This window comes from Podarcis filfolensis, assembly GCF_964270895.1.
Source record: "Podarcis filfolensis genome assembly, chromosome: 7".
NCBI lineage: Eukaryota > Metazoa > Chordata > Lepidosauria > Squamata > Lacertidae > Podarcis > Podarcis filfolensis.
In genome coordinates this window covers 48,788,127-48,813,963 of record NC_139603.1, presented here as the reverse complement: position 1 = coordinate 48,813,963, position 25,837 = coordinate 48,788,127, and the positions used below count along the sequence as shown (strand labels likewise).

The window sequence follows — 25,837 nt, the reverse complement described above, 5'->3', positions numbered from 1 at the left end:
ATTCCAAATCAAATGCACATCAATGATCCCTTAAAAATGTAGTGATCATAGGTGAAAAAATCCAATGTGAGAATAAAAATCTATTTCACAGAAGTAAAAGGCAGCTGTTTGTCTTGGCTTATCCATCAGGTAAATGAATGCAAAATTCTATTAGTCTACACTTGTACAGTGGTACCTCTTGTTACGAACTGAATTCATTCCGGAGGTCCGTTCTTAACCTGAAACTGTTCTTAACTAGAGGCATGTTTTTCCTAATGGGGCCTCTTGCTGTCACTGCGCCGCCAGTACACAATTTATGTTCTCATCCTGGGGCAAAGTTTTCAACTCAAGGGAACTCTTCCAGGTTAGCGGAGTTTGTAACCTGAAGCCTTTGTAACCTGAGGCGTTTGTAACTCAAGGTACCACTGTAATGTTTTATTGTACTCACACTTCCCCCACCTCTCCAGCCCCATCTTTGGGCTACTGATACTCCTCAGCAATGACAAATAATATTGGAAGAAAGATTTCATCACCTTTCTACCTTCTGGGGATAGGTTGGCAGATAAAAAGTTTTTGAGAGTCCCTGGTACCAGCTTTCCTCCGTTTTCATGGCCTGAAGTCTTTATCAGTTAATTGGAGTCATTCTACTAAAATGCACTCTTACTAGACAACATCTCATTATTTTGTGCAATTAGTTTGCAAAACCTGAAAAATGGTGTCCTATCTTTGAAGGAAATTGTTTTCTTGATAGCTCATTTGGCCCTCATCAGCTGAAAATGGCTGAGGTTCAGGATAGGCTTCTGAAAGAAGACTGAGAATGGCTGGGTAACACCTTGCCCCAAAAGAGGTGGTGTGTCTGAGTTCTCAAAGACAAGGCTGTCAAGATGACAGTGCACAGTATCTACTTAGAGCTGCCTACCAGTGGTGAGTGGTCATGATGGCTATATACTACCTGCAGGAACAGAGGTCACGTGTCCACATGCTTCTGAATATAAGTCACTAAGAAACAACAAAGTGACAAAGGTATTGCCCTCATGTCCTGCTTGTGGGCTTTCCATAGGCATCTGGATGGCCATTCCAGGAAGCAGCAGGCTGGACTAGACAAAGCTTTTGTGTGGTCCAACAAAACTCTCATTTTGTTCTTATGTTCTTATATACTGCCTGGATTTGTTGCTTTTAGCTAGGTAGCTCACTGCTTCCGGGGAGGCTGTAGCTCCACGTTAGAGTACCTGTTAAGTTGTTGTTGTTTAGTCGTGTCTGACTCTTTGTGACCCCATGGACCAGAGCATGCCAGGCACTCCTTTCTTCCACTGCCTCCCGCAGTTTGGTCAAACTCATGTTAGTAGCTTCGAGAACACTGTCCAACCATCTCGTCCTCTGTCGTCCCCTTCTCCTTGTGCCCTCCATCTTTCCCAACATCAGAGTCTTTTCCAGGGAGTCTTCTCTTCTCATGAGGTGACCAAAGTATTGGAGCCTCAGCTTCAGATCTGTTCTTCCAGTGAGCACTCAGGGCTGATTTCCTTAAGAATGGATAGGTCTGATCTTCTTGCAGTCCATGGGACTCTCAAGCATCTCCTCCAGCACCTGTTAAGTATACTTATTTAACTGACACTGAAATGAAGAATACCTATGTGTATTGCTGAAAGAGTTTAACTGGGAGATTCCATTGATGCTAAATAACAGCAGGAAGTGGTCTCTGAGCTCCTTGATGGGTTGATAATTAACTGCTGTTGTTTTTCTGCTAGCTAACATGTAAGTGTTTAGCCTTAGATCAAGTGACAAAGGTAAAGGTAAAGGGACCCCTGACCATTAGGTCCTGTTGCGGACGACTCTGGGGTTGCGTCACTCATCTCGCTTTACTGGCCAAGGGAGCACTTTTACTTGCTTTCGAATTGCTAAGTTGGCAGGAGCTGGGACCGAGCAACGGGAGCTCACCCCGTTGTAGGGATTCGAACCACCAACCTTCTGATCAGCAATCCCTAGGCTCTATGGTTTAACCCACAGCACCACCCATTTCCTTGGCTGCAAATCTCCATTTTGAAAGGGAGTTGGCTTTGGTCTTCCAGTTACAAGCTCAGTGAAAGTAAGAATGTGTAAATGGCTCTCCAGGAAAACAGCTCCAGTCTATAATGGAGACTGGAATGGGTGTGCATGTGTGTGCCAGACTGAGGAGTGAAACTAAAGGTCAGGGCAGCCAAAGAAATGAAAGATGCATCAACTGTGGGGACGGCTGCTCTTTTCATGTAAATTATTATTCTGTCAACTCTAAGTTTTATTTTTATTTTAAAAAAGGACAGAGTAAAGCAAAGACATTTTCAGCTATTTAACCAAGTAAATATTTAGTTTTTAAAAGAGAGTATATACTTAAAAAATAATACTGTATATTTGTTAGACACGGTACAAATTTACTTAACTTTGTTTATTTAATACGTAACCAAATTGAAAATAGCCCATATTCAATATAAGCTGTTGTTTTGAATCCAGATAAGCAGCTTTGAATTTTCCTAATTTGTTTACACTTGACGCCTTGCTGGACTGACATGATATTACATTACTCAGCTCAGAGCAATCTCCACACCTCCCCGGTATTAATGAGCCAGAGAACATTAATATATAGCTTGGGAAAAAGTCACATTGCTTTGCCATCATGCTATTTACTAAGAGGCTTTTTAACTATTAATGCTCTAGCATTTTGTTCTGTCCTCCAGTGCCCATCGTAAACCTTAAAAAAGAGTCAAAAACTGTTCTTCCCACTCTTGAACGGAAAGTGGCTAATTTTAGCTAAAAGGCTGCCAGCCTGCGGAGTCAGAGAATCCAAGGCAAACACTGATTTGCATTGTGAGGTAGAACTGTTTATGCTCTTGCTATTTACACAGGCAGACAACACGCACACACACAAATGAGGAAACCGCATGGTCACAGCAGGAGTCAAATAAAACCTGCTGACTTAAACATACGGAGCAGACAGGGCCTAAATATATACAGGCTGCTGCTCTCCTTGGATTGTAGTAGCTTCAACAAGACATAAATATTTGAAGAAGCAAAAGGTGAGATGTTTTCTTCGCAAACTTCCCTATCCTGTGAGCAGAGGCAGATTTAAGAGAGCACGACCCATTTGGTTGCACTGGGTGCAGAGCCTTTGGGGAGCTGCAGGGGGCGCCTCAGCTATGCTGTAAAATCGAAGGTGAGAGTTGGGGTGCAAAATTTTGGTAATGCACAGGGCGCCGCGGAAATTTGAGACCCCAAGGTCCACTGCTGTGGTGAGACCTCCGAAATATCTGCTTTCTATCCAATTGATTTGATGTCTGTTTTCACATCTCCCAACATCTTTGAGTCACCCAAAGGTGTCTGGGATGGGCAGAAAAAGCACTCTGGCTTATGGGAGGTGGGGGGTGCACTGCAAATTCTGAATATTCTCTCTTTCCTGCTGCATCTCTTACACATCATCCACCCCATGCTGTTCTATATTTACTGATAATTTAAGAGCTTTGCATGCAGGGTAAAACCTTCCCAAAGCAGCTAACAATAGTAGTTGAAACATCATCAAATAAACAGTCTCTCTCTCTCTCTCTCTCTCTCTCTCTCTCTCTCACACACACACACACACCTGAGAACAGATTTTCAAGGGGCTCATGGGGAGTTGAAGTGAAGAGGTTTGGACGGGAAATATCCCCATTGCATGAGTAGAATTTGGCTTAGAAACTGCACTATGCCAACCGATTAAGCTAAGTGGGTCCTTCTTTCATGAATGCATATGTAGCAGAGTAGATATGAGAGATATCTTGACTGCTACATACCTTAAGTTTTACACTCTAAACCTGTCCCACCTCTTTGCTAGCTCAAATACCTGTACTAAATCTGTGACAGCTCACAGTGAGACACTGCAAAATATCGGTGGCTGTCCTGATAACTGCAAGCCTTGAATGAGAGATATCTTGATCTACAGCTGGAACCTAGCCAAGAGAGCTACTGGGGACTTAAGAGTATTTTGGCCTCAAAGGAAAGAATTAAGGAATAGGAGTATACAACTTTAGCTCCTACTTTTCTGCAGGCAGTCTGGCCCCTGCACTGGCCTCTGGTCAGCAGAGCAATGCATTCTGCTTGCTATATTTCAGGCACCAGCTACTCTTTTCATATATTTTTTATTCCAACAATCCTGGGTTAGGGAACACACCCTCTTAGTCTGTATTTGACAATGGCTGCCTACCATCTCACAGAATTCAGCTTATGATACCTTTCCTTTGACTTACAATTGATGTGTGCTTCCTAAGCTACCAAGAAGCAGCAATTTTTTCCTTAGTCTTTTCAGATTGGTTAAGAGATTGCACAAGTTCCACGCACTACACTTTTGAGGGTAAAACCATTTTGCACAATTTGCCAACAGCTTCATTGCAAGAACATGCTCCATAAAAGTGTACATCTTGATGCAAATGTATGTGTACATACACAAAAACATTCCACACAGCCCTAAATAATAAATACCGGTATATTGCAATGCAAATGGAGCTAACAGTGACAAAGCATACCCTAGTTGTATAAAAAACAGGCAAGTTCAGACAGAGGACTAGACATGCAGAATCACTGCATTATTAAGTGCTAGATGATAGAAGATGCTCTGTTGCACTCTTTGGCAGTTTTTTGCAGTGTAATAGGTGCTAATTACGAGGCTAACAGGGTGTTTATCATATTCTATCCAAAGACTGCTCCCACTTGAATAGGTGACTTTTCATGAGTTGGAGCTTTTTTAAAGCAGATGTTCAGGATGTTTTTAATATAGAGTTTTATCTGGAGGAATTTAACAGTCCTGACTGTAATAAATAAATATATTGAAAGAATTCCCCGTGCCTCCAGCGGAGCCAGAATTTTATCTAATATAAATGAAGAGGGATTAACATCTCTCGCCTGTTCTCATGGTTGATTGAACAATGCAGAGTCATTCATCTTTGTATACCCTTTTTTTCCAAAGTAGAATTATCTCCAGGTATTTACCTTGACTTCTCCTTTTTGTCATGGCAAGACAACTTTATGAATACCAGGCCTGCTTCAAATCAGTTATGAGAGAGCCACAAGAGGTATTTGCTCAAGAAAGGCACTCTGAAGATGTTGCCACACGGCACAAAATATAAATCTTGATTTATTGTGTTGAGATCTTCTGCCAGTCAGGCTGCTTACTTGACCACCGTGATTGTTTCAGTTTATCAGTGAATACATGGCATCAGCCAAATTTTTGGCCTTGGATGTGTAGACCTCAAAATCTGCAGTGCAAAGGTGTCCTTAAAACAGTTATTGCCCCTATAGTGTGCCTTTCCTTGGTTATATTTCCACATTAATTTCTGTAAAAGTCAAAGTACAAAGATTTCCCTTAAAAAAAAACCCAACAATGTGGTATAATGGGGTTTTGAAGAAGGGCAGCACCCAAGAAGGCTGCAGAATTCAGAACCCTGCAAATATGATTTGTGGAATGAAAGAAAGGATAGTTGTAAAGTCTTCAGCTACCTCAAAAGTAAGGTGAGTACAACAACAGCAAAACCCACACCATAGCCAGAAGAATTTCACAAAAAAGGCTCTCCCTTTTGATAATTTTCAAATGCAATTTCTTTTCTCATTAATTAACATAACATGGTCAAATACGTACAGAAGAAATTTTCAACACAGCTCTAGTACAAATATCAAAAGCTACGAATGTGTTCTAACCTTTGGATTCCCATTAGTTGTTTGTCCCATTTGTCCTGACCCAGTTGGCATCTGTCTGTCTTGGAAAACAAATCCTAAATGGCAGTACATATGAATTCAACAACATATTGAAAATTGAATTCAACAACATATTGAATTCAACAACATGCAAAACATTCTTTCCCTTCTCTCCACAATCCTACTGCTTTTAATCTTTCATCTGGAGAGTCAAAAAGACTGACTAGAACATATACAATGAAGAAGAGGAGCAGAGTCTAAGCACTTTACAGTACTTTTTGAAAATGTTATTTTTAAGGAATCTGCCAAGTCTGCTTTTTTGGTATCTGCTTGGAGAGTGGGGGGTATGTGTTCAGTCTCCATGAATCATAGTCTGCTAAGGTATTGATTTCTATTTATGAAATGTCTAGCAACAGCTGCAGCAATATCACCTCCCCTAAATGTAGATTTATGTTCAGTAGTTCCTCATTCCGAAGGTATGTTGGTGTCTCCCACATGTGACAAAACCTGGGCCATTTGAGCATATCAAATGTTATCATGCACCAACAGAGATTGCCCATCAGTTAATGGATGATTAAAGCAGACACTTTTAATTGTATTTTTACAGTGGGAGCTTTTAAAGGGCACGCCTGGGAGTTAAGTATGAAGTGCTCATTTATGCGGAATTGTTCTTTGTGCTTTTACCCTTCCCAAAGCTCTCGGTCACAGGACAGATATGGAAAATCCCAGCATCTCAAGCACATCACATTTCTTCTGATTACATAAACCAAGAGAATCGATAATTTATGAAAATCCTTCTTTGCCTCCACAGAAACCACTATCAATTCCCTAAGTAAATCAGATTGTCTACTTTTCTGTCGTCGCAGAGTCTGATGGGGTGGGGTTCTTTATGTTTTTCTGTTGAAAAAGAAGTGGTATACATTTATTGGAAAAGGGCCTTCTTGGTGAACAATACTTGACATTATAAGAAAGCTAAAGCATGCTTCTTGCAAAGAATTAGGGACATGGATTTTTAAGAGTAGAAGGCCTATTCTGCAGGATCTTGTTCACTGATATACACTTTGGATAATTGGAAATGTTATCAGATGAGCAAGTATTTAAAGTATCTTATATTTTCCATACTTCAAAGAGCTTTGATGTTGGTGCTCCATAATTCTCTAATCTCTTCCAGCAATATTAATGGAGGGTCAATTTAACCAGGTTCTTTTGGAATCAAGAGTGTGACTTGTGAAGAAGGCTACCAGCAACGGGGAAGGAGGAGCACTCCATTAAACTCAGATTCCAGAGCAGACTCACTTGATTGAATTTGGGTGACCCATGAATATTTTCATGGGGTTAAGAAGGACCCACTTTTAAAGCATGTACCCGGGTGTGATGTTAGAATTTTTTATGGCGGGTGGAGAATGAGTATATTACTAGAAGGGTTGCCTTTAAAAATGATAATCAAGATTAAGAACTCAGATGATCTTAGAATGAATTTTGGATAAATGTGAAGTTGTATATGTCTTGTTTGCATTATTTTCCAGCTCCGCTCTCTGTTCTACCTCCACTTTCAGAGGCATTGTGCCTCTGAATTCTAGTTGCTAGAATCTGAAGGTGAGCAGAGTGTTGTTGCAGTTATGTCCAGCTTGTAGGCTTTGCACAGACATCTGGTTGGCCACTGTGAGAACAGGATGCTGCACATGATGGGCCTAGCCCAGAAGGTGCATCTGGCGGTTCCCTCACTGCGAGAAGCCAAGTTACAGGGAACCAGGCAGAGGGCCTTCTCGGTAGTGGCGCCTGCCCTGTGGAACGTCCTCCCACCAGATGTCAAAGAGAAAAACAACTACCAGACTTTTAGAAGAAGGCAGCCCTGTTTAGGGAAGCTTTTAATGTTTGGCAGACATTTTAATATTTTGTTGGAAGCCGCCCAGAGTGGCTGGGGAAACCCAGCCAGATGGGCGGGGTATAAATATATTATTATTATTATTATTACGCTTGATTATGCACGTAACACTGTATTGTACAATGGGTCCCTGACTGCATTAAAACTGTTCTGATGTTAGACAGAAAACAACAACAATAAAACAAATAACATGGGGGCTGAGGATGTCAAATCTATATACATAAATAAAGGCCTTGCAAAATCTGGCTTTTCTGTTTCTGTTGAAAGACCTGCAACCTTCTCATATTTGTCTAATTTCCTTTCAAAGCAATCTAACTTCAAGTGGTCATCACCCCACCTCTTCTGGCTGGGAATTTCATAAATTGATTATGTATTGTATGAAGAAGTACTTTCTTTTCTTTTCCCTGAATTGACTGCCCACCAGTTTCATTGGCTGACCTGGGGTTCTATTATTACTGGAAAGAGAGAAAAGTATTACCGATAATATTTGGAGAGAAAAACAATTTGAGAATAATTCAGTTTGAGCTCTGTGGGCATATATCTTAGAATATATGCCCTGGCTGGTGGTGTAATTGCCACATTTAAAATTGTGCTGGCTCTAAAAATAATTGGTTTTCCAAAAAGAGTAATAGGAGAAAACATTTTAAACATAAAGTCATTTTTATTCAGAAACGTTTTTATTAATTGAGCCAAGAACAGAGGAGTAAAGATATCAAATTACTTATTTAAAATGATGGATCGTCCTTGTAATATATTGAGGTATGAAGAATAAACTAGTTGATCACTTGCTGGGAATCTGAGTACCATACATATTTTTTAAAGCTGTTGAACTTCTAAGAAGATGGAGAAATTAGCTTTGGTTGCAGTTTCTGAAAAGCTGAACAATCAACCAGCATCAACTTGAATCAAATACTATAGGACTTCTCAGATGCTAGTCTAATGGCATTTCCTTCTGTGTAATATAGAGTGAAATATCATCTCCTGTTACCTGTCTCTGTATTAAAGGAATCCACTTGCTTAAGATGTAATGATGGCCATCAACTTGGATGGTTTCAAAAAAGGATTAGACAGATTAATGGCAGATAAGGTTATGAATGGCTACTAGCCACAAAGTCTATCTCCACTATCAAAGGTAGCATGCCAGATTCTGGGGATCACAAGTGAGGAGAGCAATGTTGCATTTTGGTCTTGCTTGCAGGCTTCTCATGGGCATCTGATGGACTAAATGGACCAGTGGCCTGATCCAACAGTGCTTTTGGAGGCATGAATATAACAGGGCTTCCTAAATGCTGATCCATAAGGAAGTACCGGTATGTGTCTTAATAAGTTAGGGCATGATCCATACCCATGCAGGTAGAGATGTGTATATGAGAGGTAATTGGAATGCAGTATAACAACACAAACAGTTATATTCAATAGAAGGTCCATCTTCCATTCATGCAGCCAGTCAGACAGTCACTTCTGCAGGCCCGCACATGCAATTTTAAATGGCTAGCCAGAGAAGAGGAATGAGGACTCTGTTCAGAGCCCCTTCTGTTCAACAAGGTGCACCCATGAAGGGGTGAGTTACACCCTGACTTCTTAAAAGGGCAGCAAACTGTTAAACGGCCATATGAAACACAGCCCAGCCAAATGGCAAAATGAAATGACATCAAGGAGCACATTGAATAAGAATAATACAGTCATGAGTATCCAATCACATTGTTTTCATTATTTTACTTACCAAATATGGGATTGCAAAGCATGCTTCTAACATTTTCTTATATGACAACTTCACTTTTTAGAGTGGATGCGACAAACAAAATTACAAGATTATGCCATTTAACCGTTCTAGTTGCTCTTTGGTGTCTCCAGAAGTCTCTCCTTCTCTCATTCAGAAGCACTGTAGCACATGCTTCATATGAATCATGTCCCAGGTTCAATCCCTGGTATCTCCTGATAGGACTGGGAGAAAAACCTGCCTGAAACCCTGGAGAGCTGCTGGCAGTGAGGCTGGATCTACACTGATTGTAAAAACGCTTTAAAAAGTAATGTAATTCAATGGAATTTTACACTGGCGATTTTACATTGCTCTAAAGCACTCTCTGTTGTCACATGCTTATAACGCGTTTATAATGTTTTAAATTGACCAGTATAGATTAGTCCTGTGTAAACAATATTGAGATAGATGGACCAACCATCTGACTTGGTATAATGAGCTTCCTGTGTTCATCAAACACTAAACAGATGTCTATCTGAACTTTGGACATTTTACAGACAGAGAGAGATGGACAGATTCCATCCACAATATATTTCCTACATATCATGAACAGACCTCCCAAAATATGAGCAATCGATAAAACTTATGATTGGGAGGCACCTATAGGATGCAGTAAGGAACAATATTTTTCCTATGATCTTATGATGACATCACATGGAAGTGCTGGTTATTTCTCACTAAGAAACCTCAAACATTCTTATATTTGAGAGTGGGGACATGTAGCATTTCAAACAACATCCCTCGTCATTTTATTCTTGAAGAAGCTTATCTATTTATCCACGGGTTTAGTTATAATTGCCTTCCTTTTAGAAGGATTCAGTAGGATACACTTTTTCTCTGAACTAATATTATTAGATATTCTGTTACTGAATCTCGTTTTTACAAAGAACTTTGTACTAATTTAATGTAAAATGCTACCAAATAATTGGAAGGGGAATGAATACGTTTATATCAGCTGAACTATTTTATATTCATTATTTTCAATAGACCTATTCACATAAATCTGTCAGCCTCTTCACAAGACAAATTCTTTACTGGTGGCTGTTTCCTTCATTTTAATTTTCCAAACTTATATATCCATTCAGAATGTGGAAGAAGAAAATTGATTTAGCAGTAAGGTCATGGATAGTTGCTCAGGTGCCAAATGCATTCATACAGTGCACACAAGATGCAACATATTTAACACAGTTTACTGTGTTCACCCCTGGTTGATATTTCGTTCTCCAAATAGCAATACAAGCAAACCACACAAAGGAACCATAATCCAGATAATATTGTTCCAAACATTGTTGCAGAAGCAGTAGATAGTAGCCTGAGAAATGTGGGCTGGTCATGTTTCATTCCCCCTGATACAAAGACCCAAACGACCCATGCCACTCAGTGAAATACAGAGGAATAAACAAAACAAAACAAAACAAAACAAAACATGTAACTTACAATGCTATTTTTCTTTTTAAAAAGAGGTGCCAGAACTCACCATGAATGCCTTCCTTGTTCTCTTATAATGGCAATGGTGCCCACCTGAGTGTTGCCAGAACTGAGTTTCGGTGAGTTCCAGCCAAAAAAAGAGCCCTGGTAAGTTCCAGGATGAAAGGTTGAGCACTGCGGGTTCTGCCCTTGCACAAGAAGCACAAGAATCATTACCCATTCCCCAGAAGATGAAAGATGCTCACCCTCCATTTTCTCGTGTTACAGAAGCAGCACAAAAGCAGGAAGTACAGCTCGCTCCTGCTTCCTGTTTCAGCACTTGCAACATGAAGAAAGCATTCAGATTTGTATGCTCAAAGCAGCCATAAGTAAGCAACTCCTATGCTTTGAGATTTTCTTTATTCAAACAAGCTCAGAACTCAGAACAAGAAAATAGCAAAAGCAATTCCATTGCAACAGTTTTAAGACTGAAGCAGGAAGAAAATGTAGTGTGCATGTGGGTGTGTGGGTGTGTTACACACACACACACACACACACACACACAAATACATTGTGCAATTTCATCTTGCTTCAGTCATCATTAACCTTACAAGGTCTTTTATGCAAAATCTCCGATCTCAGTGGTGCAGAACTCAAGGGCCACATTCCTTTCTGGGCAACCTTCCAGGGGCCACAATCCAGTAGTGCTTGGGGCCAGAGGCAAAAATGGACAAAGCATTCAATATGAATTTCCCCTTTGTACTGAAGGCTAATTTCTTCATGCCCTAACATCCATCTCTATCCTCAATCCAGGTGAGCAAGAAGCATTATCTGAGTTTGAACCAAGCAACAGCGCCCAAGGAGAGTGCAAATCAGGGCTGGTGAGTGGTTTGGGTTGGGAAGATGTAGCCTGGAGTGAATCCCAAGAGCACGGAGCGGCCGGGAGACCTGCATTTTGTCCCTGATCTATAGAAATCTTGAACAAGATACCAGAAGTTAAAGAATCGGTGGTCATCATTCTCCCCCCCCCCCCCGCCATGAGATCCTTTCATGCACTGAATTTAAACTGTATTGCAATTAAACTGGCACCCAGCTCTGACATTATAACCTCTCTATAGTGCAAAACAAACAACAAAAACCTTGTTTGAGCTTCTCAGGGACAACAGGAAAAACACAGGCTTAGGGTTAGGGTTCTGCTGGGGAAAGCATCCTGTTAATGGCATCCCACTAAGAGGATGGTCTCAGCAGCAAAAGCATTTTTAGTTTATCTCCCCATCTCCCAGCAGCCCTTTCGACCCTTGAAAATCTGTCTTTAAGGACTGGGAGACCCTCCTGAATAGTATGAGACGTAGTGTAGGGGAAAGGGGGCAAACCACCAGAAATGCCCCCCTACCCTCCAACGTGTACTCCAGCTGGAGATCCCAGTTTCCTCAATTAATGAAAGAAGTCCTTCCGTTTGTGCAGGGCTAATTAGGATCCAAGGCACAAGTATCAAACATGGTTCTGAGAGCTTTGGAGATGATCTGTGAACCTTACTTTCCATCCCACAGTGTACGAGAACCAGAAGTCGGAAGAGCAGAATGAACGCCACTAATGTTTTTCCTTTCACTCACTGAAGCATCCATTTTACAGTCTTTGAACACTGGTGAAGAGGGTGAATACTTTTCATCTATTATTACTTCATGTGTTAACCAACTATGCACAACACTTCTGGTCTGAAAATATGCTGTTTACAATAAATATGCTGAAGCTGATACAATCCATTAGAAAAGAGGCATGTGGCAGGAAAAAAATTGATAAAGTTGACACACATACTAAGAAACAATCAAACACACACACACAAACATACACTCCTGGCCTTCAGGAGTTATGCCAGGATGAATCCATCATTGTTTTCTTCACCTAATGTGCCATCTGGCTGGTTTTGAATTAGGTGTTAGCCACTAGGATATTTCCTTCTGAATTCATGGCAAGCAAATTGCTTTCAGAGTGGCTTGTGTGGTTTAATCCATAAATCATTCCAATCATTAACATATATATCTATATCTATCTATCTGTCTATCGCCGCTGAATCAATTGTACAAATTCAGGAGAGGATGAAAGTCAGCTCTTCCTACAACCTTTTATAACACCTGGGCTAATCAAAGTGGCTTCAGCTGGCACCAGAAGGTTCAGCATCAGGTGATTCTCCCTCAGGAGTATGTTCCAAGGACAGAGTGCCAACACTGAGAAGGACTTCACCATCTGCTTCACTTCTGAAGTCTGGGGTGAGGACATAGAAGAAGACCTCTAGTAAAGATCTTAATGAAGTTAGGTTAATACAGGAGCGGACTCAGATCCCAAAGGTGGGCATAGGGGATCTCAGACCTGGGACCCAAATGTGGCCCTTCAGGCATTTCTGTCTGGCCCTCAGTGCTCTTCCCAGGCCACACCCCTTTCCCCCGGCTGTGCTCCAGGCAGTCCTTGAGCATTTTTGCTGGAATGTATCCTTGAATTATGACAATGCCTCTTACTTGCCTGAATGTATGTGTGTTGATGTATCTTTTTTTTGCATGAGCCGAATGCAGCCTTCTGTACATACAGTTGCAATTGTTGTTCAGCCCCCGTTTCCCCCTGGCCTCGCCCACCACTTGCATTCTGCCCCCTAGGAGGTTGCGTTTTGTATTGCACTGGATAGATATCCAGTTATTCCAAAAGTGGTTCGTTATGCTCCCTGTGATCAACCCCAGTCAAGCAGCAGGAACTGGAGTTTATGAGAAGTCTCTAAAGAAAGTCATACATACAACATACAACAAATGAGTTACTACTACTGTATGGACAACTGTGACCATTTCTTTCTGTCCAGGAGATGACAGAACTTGTCACCTGCCTTAACTGGTGAAAGGTGCTTTGCATTATGAAAGACAAAAGCCTCCAAAGAAGTAAGAGTATCCCAAAGTTGCAAACCTGATCCTTTTAGGAGGGGTGGATCTTTGTCCAGAAAAGGCTGAAGACCACCCATTCAGATGAATCACCTACCAACAAAGAGAGGAATTCATTGTAGCAATCAGACAATTCCGCTTGCCTGAGGGAATAATCTACTGTCTTCTCTCCCCATGCCATGGGCACCAACTTCTAGAGGAGGAGCCACCAGCCATTGAAGCTGTGCTGCTGCTGCTGCATTTGGCTCCGCCCTCTGGCTCCTCCTGATGTCCTGACATCACACACATGTCATTGCTGCCACCCTACCCCACCCCACAATCTTTGGTGCAAGTTGGCTCTTCTACCTCATGCACTGTCCCAAGTAAAGCCCTGTAGTGGTAGTGGAAGTCCTTGCATGGGTTTCCACTGACAGGGCACATTACTTGAATCCTGTCCTAAATCTCCATTATGCCTGGGCTTAACTTATGTTTATTGGCCCTCATCACATCATATCCAGGCAATAAATTAGCACTGCCTTACCTGACTTTGATGAAAAGGAAAAATAGAGTTGTTTATCATCTGTGTATTGGTGACTCCTCAGTCAAATCTCTGGATGACCCCCACTCAACTATTTCATGTAAATATTAAACAAAGCAGAGCCCTGGAACACACATGTGCCATAACTGGCACGGGGCAGACTCATAGTCCTCTTCTAAAACAGCTGCTGAGATTGGAGAGGAACCTCTGGAATATGGTGATCCCAACTCTCATCCCTGGCATGTCTATAAGGACCCCATGAATTATGGAACTGAAGCTGCTGGTGTCTTGCTGTGTGTCCTTTTCTTCTTTCCTTGCTCTCCTTTGCAGTCTTTGCACAGCTATTGCATCTCAGATATCTAAGTCAATCATTGTTGCTGGCCCTTTTTTGTGTAGTTGACGCAGAGAAATTAAATTTTACGATTATTTCTATGTGTGCCACTGGAAACCTTGTCTATGAACTTTATACAGTGGTGCCTCTAGTTATGAATTTAATTCGTTCCAGAGGTCCGTTCTTAACCTGAAACTGTTCTCAACTAGAGGCATGCTTTTGCTAATGGGGCCTCTTGCTGCCGCTGCGCCACCAGCACACAATTTCTGTTCTCATCCTGGGGCAAAGTTCTCAACTCGAGGTAACTCTTCCAGGTCAGCAGAGTTTGTAACCTGAAGCGCTTGTAACCTGAGGCATTACCACCTCAGCGTAACCTGAGGAGGTACCACTGTAAAATGTTCATTCATAACGCTTATCACTAAAGTTACCTCAAAAGCAGCAGAGGTTTGTGGCACCTAGAATCCAACAAAGTTTACTTTATGCCACAAGCCTCTTTCTCATGTGTGTGTGTGTGTGTTGCTGCTACAGCTTAAAATGGATTAACAACTTCTCTTGAAGTTGTTACTTGTAGAGTTAAATTGCTTTAAGAGTGTTAACTTTAATTTATCATTCCAAAGGTGAGATTAAGCCTGTTTATTAAAGGATTACACAATATAAAAGCTTTTTTTGTGGGATTGCAGGTTGCAAAAGGCCATTAGGATTGTGACTGTGTAGGTGGTCTACAATTATATGGTATTCAGACACGACTAGCTGTCGGAAGAAGAGCTGCTACAGCTGTCTGGCTCCTACCAGGAGCATAAAGCTGCAACAGCCAATACCTTAAAAATAAGCATGTTGTCCCAAATAGGCTTAACCATAATCCCCTGTGGGAGACTATGGGATATGCAATGCTTACATGAAATGGAATCCCATCATTGAGTACTCCAAGGGTTAAGAAGATCCAATTGCTATAAAGTTTTTAAAACTTAAATGCCACTCTTTATACACTCACAACTGTATTAGCTTTATCAGCTACTCCAATAAAGAGGAAGTGACATTAATAAAGGCAATTACATCCACATTTTAGAAGAACGTGGCCAAGGTATACAACTTTTTAAAAAACAATAACAACACCTCTTTCTTTCTTTCTCCCATTCACTTTGTGTTTCCAGGAAAAGCAGGATGTGTATTATAAGAGGCATCAGTTATTCTATCTTCTCTTTCTGTTGGCAACTGAATATTAGAGTGGAGCAATTGTCACTTTTGGGAGGAGCCCAGGGTAACCGAACCATCTGCTTCTAATGGCTAGACACAATGGGATCCCTAAAATGTGAGCAGACTATTAATAAACTTATAAGAATAAGTTAATGAAGTGTAAAAACTTACTAATGGCAAAATGATAGAGATCTTTTGCTACAGAAGCATAAAAATGGGGGAGGGGTGCACTCAGTCTATTGGCTTCAAGCCTAATTATGTGAGAATACTTTCAATTACGTGAGAATTATGTGAGAAAAGTCCAGGAAATTTGGCTTCAACATGCAGGAATCTTTTATGCCATATAATATATATGCAAGTCATACATCTGTAAACATACATGTATGAGATGCATGTATGATGTAGCATCCATTACACTGTGCTTGTGGCACAGGAACAGGAACAAGCCCCCTGCCCCACAGAATCCCCCAGTTGCCAAATGCATGAGGTAGTTCCAGATTATATAGCATTTAAGAGCAAATGTGCCTTAACACTCTCTGCATACTGGGGTCATTCCAGAAGTGATGGAGATGGCGCATCACCAAGAGACAAATGACAAGAGAATATTTTTCCTTTGTTCAGTGAAGTGGTAAAATTACTTGGATAATACTGAACAGGGCCAAAGTTCCTTTAGGAAAATCTCTGTATTTAAAAGGACTGGAAACCACTACCATAATTCACCAGAGGTGCTAAGTTGTTAAACTTCAAAACTTTCTTTGAAGTGCCCGTAAAACAATGCATGCTTCTAGCTTCCTATAAAATGGCGCAAACTGGACAATCTTTGTAAGAATAAAATTATTTAAAAGGGCACAGAAATGACACTTTGTATTGTGGCTGTTTCAAAGTTCCGCCCTGAGGTAAGTAAGTACATAGCAAAGTCATTTCCCTGCCTTCTGTCACATGAATGCACTTAGGCAAGGAATATGATCCAGGTCTCCAACAAAACGCAGACATGAGTTACAGTTCTAATGTATAGTCAATCATTCATACAGCAGAGCGCTGCAATGCAATCACCTTTCACCATTAAGAAAAACAATTGCAAAGTGATCAGTTAGCATAAAAAAATGACTTATGTCACCTATTTTTTAAAGAATCATGCTATTGTTCTCCCAATTTAGTTGCTTTAGTTGTTCAATCTATGATTTTTTTGTGATTTTCTTCTGTGCTATAAAACTTGACATCCTACAGCTCCTAGTAAACAAAAAGGCCCCTAGCAAACATAAAATGAATGAACTGTTTAAATAAATGTTCAAATCTGGGGGAATGAAACTGGATATGGTTTGTCATCAGGCTCCAAATGGATTTCAGAATGGGAACATTACAAAACTTTAGCTAGTAGCACTAATGCTTTAATGAAACACACACACACACAACCAATAAGAATAATTTCAATTTCCCTGTGGCTAGTTTTGTTTTTGTTTTTGTTTTTTAAAAAATATTGCCTATAGTAACTTCCGTGTTTGCAAAAATTCAAAATTCTAGCATGTCTTCATCTAATATGATGGATTGGTTTTGCCATCATCCAAATGCAATGAGACAGGAAAACATCACCATTGTACTTTGCTTAATCTTGGGTTTGCGAGACCTATAACTCAGACCTTCTGGCCCTACTTTGTCCCAGCAGGGAAGGGAGAACCTTTTTCCACGTAAGGATTGCATTTTTTTTCTGGACAACATTCGGGGTGGGGGGCACATGCGAGTCTTGGCCAGGGCCAGAGACAAAAGCAGGCAGAGCAACAAATGTAAATTTTGCCTTTGTACAGTAGGCAGAGGTGTATTATTAAGAATGGAGTGTGAGAGGTGGGGATGCTGAATTTTCGTGTCGCACAAGGTGTCAACTGAAATTTGAGACCCCAAGGTCCACCGTGGCAGTAGTCTACTGTATACACAGCCTCATACCTCTCCACACTCCATCTAGAAAAACAAGAGAAACTCTCAGATTTCAAGGACCCATTCCAGCAAGACAAAAAAAGGGCCAGGGATAGGTGTGGCCCAGGAAGAGTTTCAAAGGCCAGATGCAGAGGCCTGGAGGGCCACATATAAGGTTTCCCATCCCTGTAGTAATTGTTTAATTATTTCCTGGTGCTGTGCACACATGCAGTCATGCGCTAGTAGAACACTCATAAGTTGATGCCTGTACTTACACTGGTACTGCTTGCAGAGTTGACTCTACTTATCACCTCAACAAGTCATAAATTCCAGGAAAAGATGCAGTACTATTTCCTGTGTGAGCAGGGGCTGCCGAAAGCTGCTATTGTGGATGCTTATCATCCAGAAAATAGGAATGTGCAATAATGAAGTCGTACATTCTCCTTTTAGATTTACGAAGCTAACATCACACACAATCACCACTCTTCTTTTTCTAAATAAAATGATGGAGAGGTCCGTTTGTACTTGCATAGAACTTCCCAGATCCATTCCCCATCATTTTTAAGAACTGGGGACAGCTGTGAATTGACAGAATTCGCCTTCTATTATAAGTAATTCAATATGTCTCTAATGTTTTACGTACGGCAGCATATCTTCAGTACTTCTCATTGAGGTGACACATCTCCTGATGACGAAAAGCAGGCAGGCAAAAGCGCAGAGACTTGGCTGAACTTCACATATCAGCTTCTCTGAAAACATCAGTTCAAAGATGCTTCATTAGGTGAGTTAATTCATATAACATTGATTCACTTGTCGATATAGCCTAGCTAGGGAGTATTATTCTTTCTGAAGCTGCCTCCAAAGAATCTGCCTGACTTTGACGTTTTAGATGGTGGCAGGTGGGACATTTCCAATAATGTGCATTGTTCAAAAGTAGTTTCTAATGTCAGTGCATGTGTCTATTCAAACTGAGGATAAGGTGGCCTCCACATCAACTGGACATTTTTACAGTGCTTACTGTGAAGTAGTTTTGTAAATTGCCTAGGCCAGGTCTATAGGCTGGTTCAGTCTTCATGGACACTTGTGGACCTGCAAGGTCCAGCATGGGCAAAAGCACCTTATATGTATGGTTGGATTATCGAAACCAGAAATCCCAAAAGTACAACCTAATACATAAGTAAACTCCAAAATCAAATGTCCAATCTCTAGCCTCAGAATATATGGCAATAGATTAATTTTAAATAAGTTGTTTTGACTGCAGTAAATGCAATAAAAGCAAGTGAACATAATTAATTTTGGGAGGTGGGAATAAAATTTATTATTATTATTATTATTATTATTATTATTATTATTATTATTTGTACCCCACCCATCAGGCTGGGTTTCCCCAGCCACTCTGGGTGGCTTCCAGCAAAATCTAAAAAATAATAAAATGTCAGACATTAAAAACTTCCCTGAACAAGTCATTTCTCATTGTCTGTGATATGAATTGTTTTCCCCCTGCATTCCCCTCCCCACTCAGAAATTAAATATGCAATCAGTAGCTGTCATTAACACCATAAATACAGAGGACCGACATTATTATACTGCAATAATGTCTGTAATTTTGTTCAATAGACCTTCCTCTCTCTTTTTGAAGTGAAGGAACTGTGTTCACCATGTGATTCCCTTAATAAAGGATTTATGGGGAGGTGGCTTAGCTGCAAATTATGAAAAACCTACACCTGCAGCATTAGCATGCCAGCTATCTATCCTCCTGGCAAAGAGAAGTGGGTGCAAGCTCAGAGAACTTTCACTCACATTATTCTTGAAACACAGATTGGTTCTGTAAAATGCTCCATATTTGCCATTGGCCTGACAGAGGCATTGGTTGTTTTTTCTCTACAGCCTTCCTAGGTCTTTTGGCACATAAGCTGCATGTGGCTGTGCCAGTTGCTAAGCCAGTTGTGGTGCTTTTGTGCTTTGCTTTGCTTTGCTTTGCTCTCTCTCTCTCTCTCTCTCTCTGTGTGTGTGTGTGTGTGTGTGTGTGTGACTAGCCATGCTACTTAGCATTACAAAACGAATGCCCTTTGTGCCAAAGTTGAAGGAAGAGATATGCAGGATTCAGGCAATGTGATGCACATTTGAAAATGGATTTCTGGTGCAAAAGCCTTGCAACGATGCTCAGCCCCGCCCCGTTCGCAGACACCTGCCCCCGCCGACAAAAGCCTCTATTACTACCTTCATTGTGCCGGTAATAAAGAACTCAAGCAACCATACCCTTCAGGGCTGGACTTCTCATCACTTCTCTTGAACTCAGCCTTAGCATTCAGCCATGGCATGTGAAGTTAATTACTCTGGGCACTGGGGCTCTAAACAGAAGAATGACCCTATTTGCAGCTCCATGTAATGTGTGCCATGCTACAGTGAACTCTTTCACTGCCTACACATTGCACACTCAGTGACTCTGAATGGAGCAATAATTCTGGCACTCTAGAGGAAACCTTGGCTGTCATCTAATTTTCACAGGGACACTTGTCTTCCCGGGTATCCATTCAATGGATGCTGCTGACACCACTCCATATTCAGTCACTGTCACCCTTCCAGCTCAAAAAGCATCAGCATTCAGAGGTTGCGACTTTCAAGAAATGCATTCTCCCAGCAGCTTGTAAGCATGACTCGGCGACTGCAGCCCCCAGTGCAGCAGGCTAGAGTCAGGAAATCTTTGACAACTCGATGGTGCTTGAGCACAACAATCCAGAGTTTGCCAAGACTTTCCCAGAGAGTCACCATTCTGACAAATCAGCACAGCATGCTACATGCACAACCAATTCCTCCTTGGTGCTATAAGTTGTGTGGCGTGGAAGTTGTCCCTCCATATGGCAAGACATACATCTGGAGCAACCTTCATGCAGAGAACCTACCACATACAGAAGAAGTCAATCGTGGTGTCCACCTCTTTTGCTTTTCTCCAAGCAATTGAGATTCTTCATGGTTTTAGCACTTTATCTCCTATGTTCTCTTCTTCACCATGGAACTCTGAAGGTTTGTTTCAAGTAAAAGAAAGGTAAAGGTAAAGGACCCCTGGACAGTTACGGTAAGTCCAGACAAAAGCGACTATGGGGTTGCGGCGCTCATCTCACTTTCAGACTGAGGGAGCCGGCGTTTGTTCACAGACAATTTTCCAGGTCATGTGGCCAGCATGACTAAACCACTTCTAGCACAACAGAACACCGTGATGGAAACCAGAGTGCACGGAAACGCTGTTTACCTTCCCGCCGCAGCGGTACCTATTTATCTACTTGCACTGGTGTGCCTTCAAACTGCTAGGTTGGCAGAAGCTGGGACAGAGCAACGGGAGCTCACTCTGCCGCAGGGATTCAAACCGTCAACCTTCCAGTCGGCAAGCCCAAGAGGCTCAGTGGTTTAGACCACAGCGCCGCCCACGTCCCTACATTTCAAGTAACACATGCTTATTTGAATAAGGTGGAATAGGACAGCTGTACTAGTTCTTAGCCAGTTAAGGGGTGTTTTGCACACTGTAGCCATATGTATGAACACCATGTGACCCCCAAATTAGAAATGTCTATGGATGACCACCTCATGAGAAGAGAAGACTCTCTGGAAAAAACTCTGATGTTGGGTATGATTGAGGGCACAAGGAGAAGGGGACGGCAGAGGACGAGATGGTTGGACAGTGTTCTCGAAGCTACCAACATGAGTTTGACCAAACTGCGGGAGGCAGTGGAAGACAGGAGTGCCTGACGTGCTCTGGTCCATGGGTCACAAAGAGTTGGACACGACTAAACAACTAAACAACAATGGATGTTTAAGCTAGGCCTCCATTGCTCAATATTCAGTCCATTGGATTACTATGGTTTATTGTACCACCTTCAACAGTACAACTGTGCTGAAAGAGTGGCACTTGCAGCCCTGAACAACTTAGGAACAGGTTACCTCAGGAGAAACACTCTTAATAGTGGTAGATGCTCCTGAGATTCATAGCATGTCTACAAAAATCAGGACATTCGGTCTGGTGGCACCTGCCTTTTGGACTGCATTCCCACTGAACATCCAGCAGGCACCTATGCTATTTGCATTCAGGCACCTGTTTAAAACTCAACTGGTCAGACAGCTGATCCACCTATGTGTGGTGTATTGAGTTGATTTAGTGATTTGTGATGTTTTTTATATTAGTTCTGTCATGGTTTTGTTTTATTTTTTGTTCATGATGATCTTGCACTATTTACAGCCATGATACCCCCCCCTTTAATGCTGGTCTTAATTAAAATTAAATAAATAATGAGTTTAGGGAATAAAATTTTCATCCAGTTAATTCTTTCTCAGTGATGGTTGTTGTTGAGTGAGACATGAGACAATCTTTTCAAAACAAAACCTCTTTTAATCAATGATTCTAGGAGTTGAGCAAACTAATGCAGTTTGAAAGCAAACAAGTTTTTTTCCTTTACAACCTTGAGAATTGTCCCCACATATTCCTGTTAAGTATTCACAAGTATACATAATCCTGCCAAGATTCACTCTGTGTGTGTGTGTGTGTGTGTGTGTGTGCACGCACACACACACACACACACACATGCATAGCATTTTTTGAAGCTTTCACAGCTCTGAAAAGTAACTGTCAATTTCTCTGAAAAACACCATCACAGAGAAAGCCCTACATTTTTGTGAAAGCTCTCAGAGCTACTTGTTTCCCCACACACTCTTTAAGCAAAAAATTGTGAGGCTCAAAACAAACAACCATGAAGGTGACTCTTGTAGAAAAGTCCAGTAGGTGAGATCTGCAATACTTTGGCTTGAAAGGACAGTTTAATGCAATAAACTTTTATCTCACCCAGACTAAACACCAAATTTACCTGATACCATTGGCTAAGCTCCTGGCATGTGAAATAGTGAAATTTAGTGCATAGTGAAATTTAGTCAATATGAAACATGGGATTAGGGGCTATAGATACTATTTAGCATTTCAGAAAGAAAAAAAAAACCTTCAAGACTTGCAGGCAAAAGTGCAGGCAAAAGTGCATTGGTTATTTCACGGCCCCACCTCATAATAGTAATAATAATAATAATAATAATAATAATAATAATAATAATAATAACAACAATAATAATAACAATAATTTATTTATACCCTGCCCATCTGGCTGGGTTTCCTCAGCCACTCTGGGCGGCTTCCAACAAAATATTTAAAATATGATAAAATGATAAAACATCAGACGTTAAAAACGTCCCTAAACAGGGCTGCCTTCAGATGTCTTCTAAAAGTCAGATAGTTGTTTATTTCCTTGACATCTGGTGGGAGGCCGTTCCACAGGGCGGGCGCCACAACCGAGAAGGCCCTCTGCCTGGTTCCCTGTAACCTCACTTCTCACAGTGAGGGAACTGCCGGAAGGCCCTCGGAGCTGGACAATGGGGGTGGAGACGCTCCTTCAGGTATACTGGGTCAAGACCGTTTAGGGCTTTAAAAGTCAGTGCCAACATTTTGAATTGTGCTCGAAAATGTACCGGGAGCCAATGTAGGTCTATCAAGACTGGTGTTATGTGGTCTTGGCGGCTGCTCCCAGTCACCAGTCTAGCTGCTGCATTCTGGATTAATTGTAGTTTCTTGGTCGCCTTCAAAGGTAGCCCCATGTAGAGCACATTGCAGTAGTCCAAGCGGGAGATAACCAGAGCATGCACCACTCTTGTGAGACAGTCTGCGGACAGGTAGGGTCTCAGCCTGCGTACCAGATGGAGCCTCCATGGCAACTGACCTGTGCCTCCATGGACAGCTGTGAGTCCAAAAAGACTCCCAGGCTGCGCACCTGGTCTTTCAGGGGCACAGTTACCCCATTCAGGACCAGGGAGTCCTCCATACCCACACGCCCCCTGTCCCCTCAAAACAGTACTTCTGTCTTGTCAGGATTCAACCTCAATCTGTTTGCTGCCATCCATCCTCCAACCGCCTCCAGACACTCACACAGGACCTTCACCGCCTTCACTGGTTCCTATTTAAAAGATAGGTAGAGCTGGGTATCAACCACATACTGGTGAACACCTAGCCCAAACCCCCTGGTGATCTCTCCCAGAGGCTTCATATAGATGTTAGAAAGCATTGGGGAGAGGACGGAACCCTGAGGTACCCCACAAGTGAGAGCCCAGGGGTCTAAACACTCATCCACCAACACCACTTTCTGGACATGGCCCAGGAGGAAGGAGCAGAGCCACTGTATAACAGTGCCCCCAGCTCCTCTAAACGGTCAAGAAGGATGTCATGGTCGATGTTATCAAAGGCTGCTGAGAGATCCAGCAGAACTAGGAAACAGCTTTCAGCTTTGTCCCTAGCCCACCGGAGATCATTGACTAGTGCAACCAAGGCAGTTTCAGTCCCATGATGAGGCCTGAATCCCAACTGCAAGGGATCCAAATGGTCCGTATCCTTTAGGCATGCTCGGAGTTCTTCAGCAACCACCCACTTAATCACCTTGCCCAAGAATGGAAGATTTGAGACTGGGTGATAGTTGGCCATATTGGTCAGGTCTAAAGATGGTTGTTGTTTTTTAAAAAAGCGGTTTAATAACCGCCTCTTTCAGTGGGTCTGGGAAGGCTCCCTCACAGAGGGAAGCATTCACCACCCCACAAAGCCCATCACCCAGACCTTCCTGATTTGCTTGTATTAGCCAGGATGGGCAAGGATCAAGGAGAGAGGTGGATGGTTTCACTCGTCCAAGCAGCCTGTCCACATCCTTGGAGGTAACAGACTGGAATTGATTCCATGCAACTCGACTAGACAGGACTCTGACACTCTCCCGCCCCAGTCCTGCTCCCATAGTGGAGTCTACCTCCTTCTGAATTTGTTGTTGTTGTTTTTTTAAGAAATATTTATTAAGATTTTACAAAAACAAATATACAAAAACACATAATAAAAAAATAAAAATAAATAAATAAATAAACATACAGAAAAAATAAGAAAAATTAAAAACAATTATTTTCCATAACTTAAAACTCATTTGCTTGTTTCTTTGACTTCCTCACACCTCCCCTTCTTGTATTCCCATTTAAATAATCAAATCAGCAAATCCTTACCCTCTTTCATTTATCTTATCTCTATAACTTAACATTTTATAACTCAGTATTTTCATCCATTATCAATTCATTTTTGCATATTCTTATTAACTTTGTTGCTAATACCACTTATTTCCAATCCAACACCATTTTAGTTATTTTTTTTACCTATTTATACCCGTCTTCCATATTCTTAAAGCATTACAGCTGGAAACCACTTAATTTCTATCCAACATCATTCTAACATTCATTAATTTTACAATATTTCTGTAGATAGTCTTTAAATTTCTTCCAATCTTCTTCCACCGTCTCTTCTCCCTGGTCTCGGATTCTGCCAGTCATTTCTGCCAATCCCATATAGTCCATCACCTTCTGAATTTGAGCGACTTTGTCTGCAAAAAAAAACAAAAAAACTTTGCAAAATAGTTGCAGGAGATCTTGGGGTCTTTACCAGGCCCCGATGGCAAAGGTGGTTCCATTAAATTCTGAATCACCTGAAAGAGTCTCCTGCTGCTATTTTCTGCAGATGCAATAGAGGCGGTGAAGAAAGTCCTCTTCACTGTCGCTATCGCCACTTGGTAGGCTCGACGTTGAGCTCTAACCTGTGTCTGATAACCTCAGACCACTGAGTAGGAGAGCTGAAAATAATGCCAATATATTTTACATCTGAAAACCAATGTGGTTTCAGATAGTACATGGATGGAAGAGTCTAAAAAGCCCAGGACACAAATTTTCATGGCCCTCTAGTGGCTATGGTGGCTCATTTACCTGAGGTAATGTATTTAGCAATAACTCTGGAAGTATATACAGTGGTACCTTGGTTTTCAAACATAATCCATTCCAGAAGACTGTTTGAGTTCTGAAACGTTTGAAAACCTAAAACTCAATAGCCCAACAGCTAGGCCACAGGATCTTGCACTCAGTGGAAGCCGCATGGCATGTTCAACTTCCAAGGCATGTTTGAAAACCGAAGCATTTACTTCTGGATTTACGGTGTTCGAAAACTGTGTTCTCCAATGTCTAAAATTTGGTGGTATGTTGCTTGGCCAGATGCAGTGCAATTTTGGGTCACGAGACCCTTGGAATAACCTTCCAAGGGATGCCCACCTAGCTCCACCCCTATTAGTTTTTGCCATATGGTCAAAACATGACTCTTCTGGAGGGTCTTTGCAGATTGGGCAACCTGATTGTTGGAGGCTTCACT

The 25,837-nt window shown here is 41.5% G+C and overlaps 1 protein-coding gene across 2 annotated transcripts in view; it reads left to right on the top strand.

Annotated features, from left to right (window-relative positions):
- The window catches only part of LOC310766652 (uncharacterized protein), a 139,275-nt gene that overhangs the window by 84,214 nt on the left and 29,224 nt on the right, over positions 1 to 25,837 (top strand). Inside the window, exon 4 of one of the 2 annotated variants that reach the window (XR_014550294.1) lies at positions 6,366 to 6,494. The exons of the other annotated variant lie outside the window; for it this stretch is intronic. The gene's annotated coding sequence lies outside the window, so the exon portion shown is untranslated. Of the gene's footprint in view, positions 1 to 6,365; positions 6,495 to 25,837 lie in introns of those variants that run through there. 2 annotated transcript variants of the gene reach the window in all.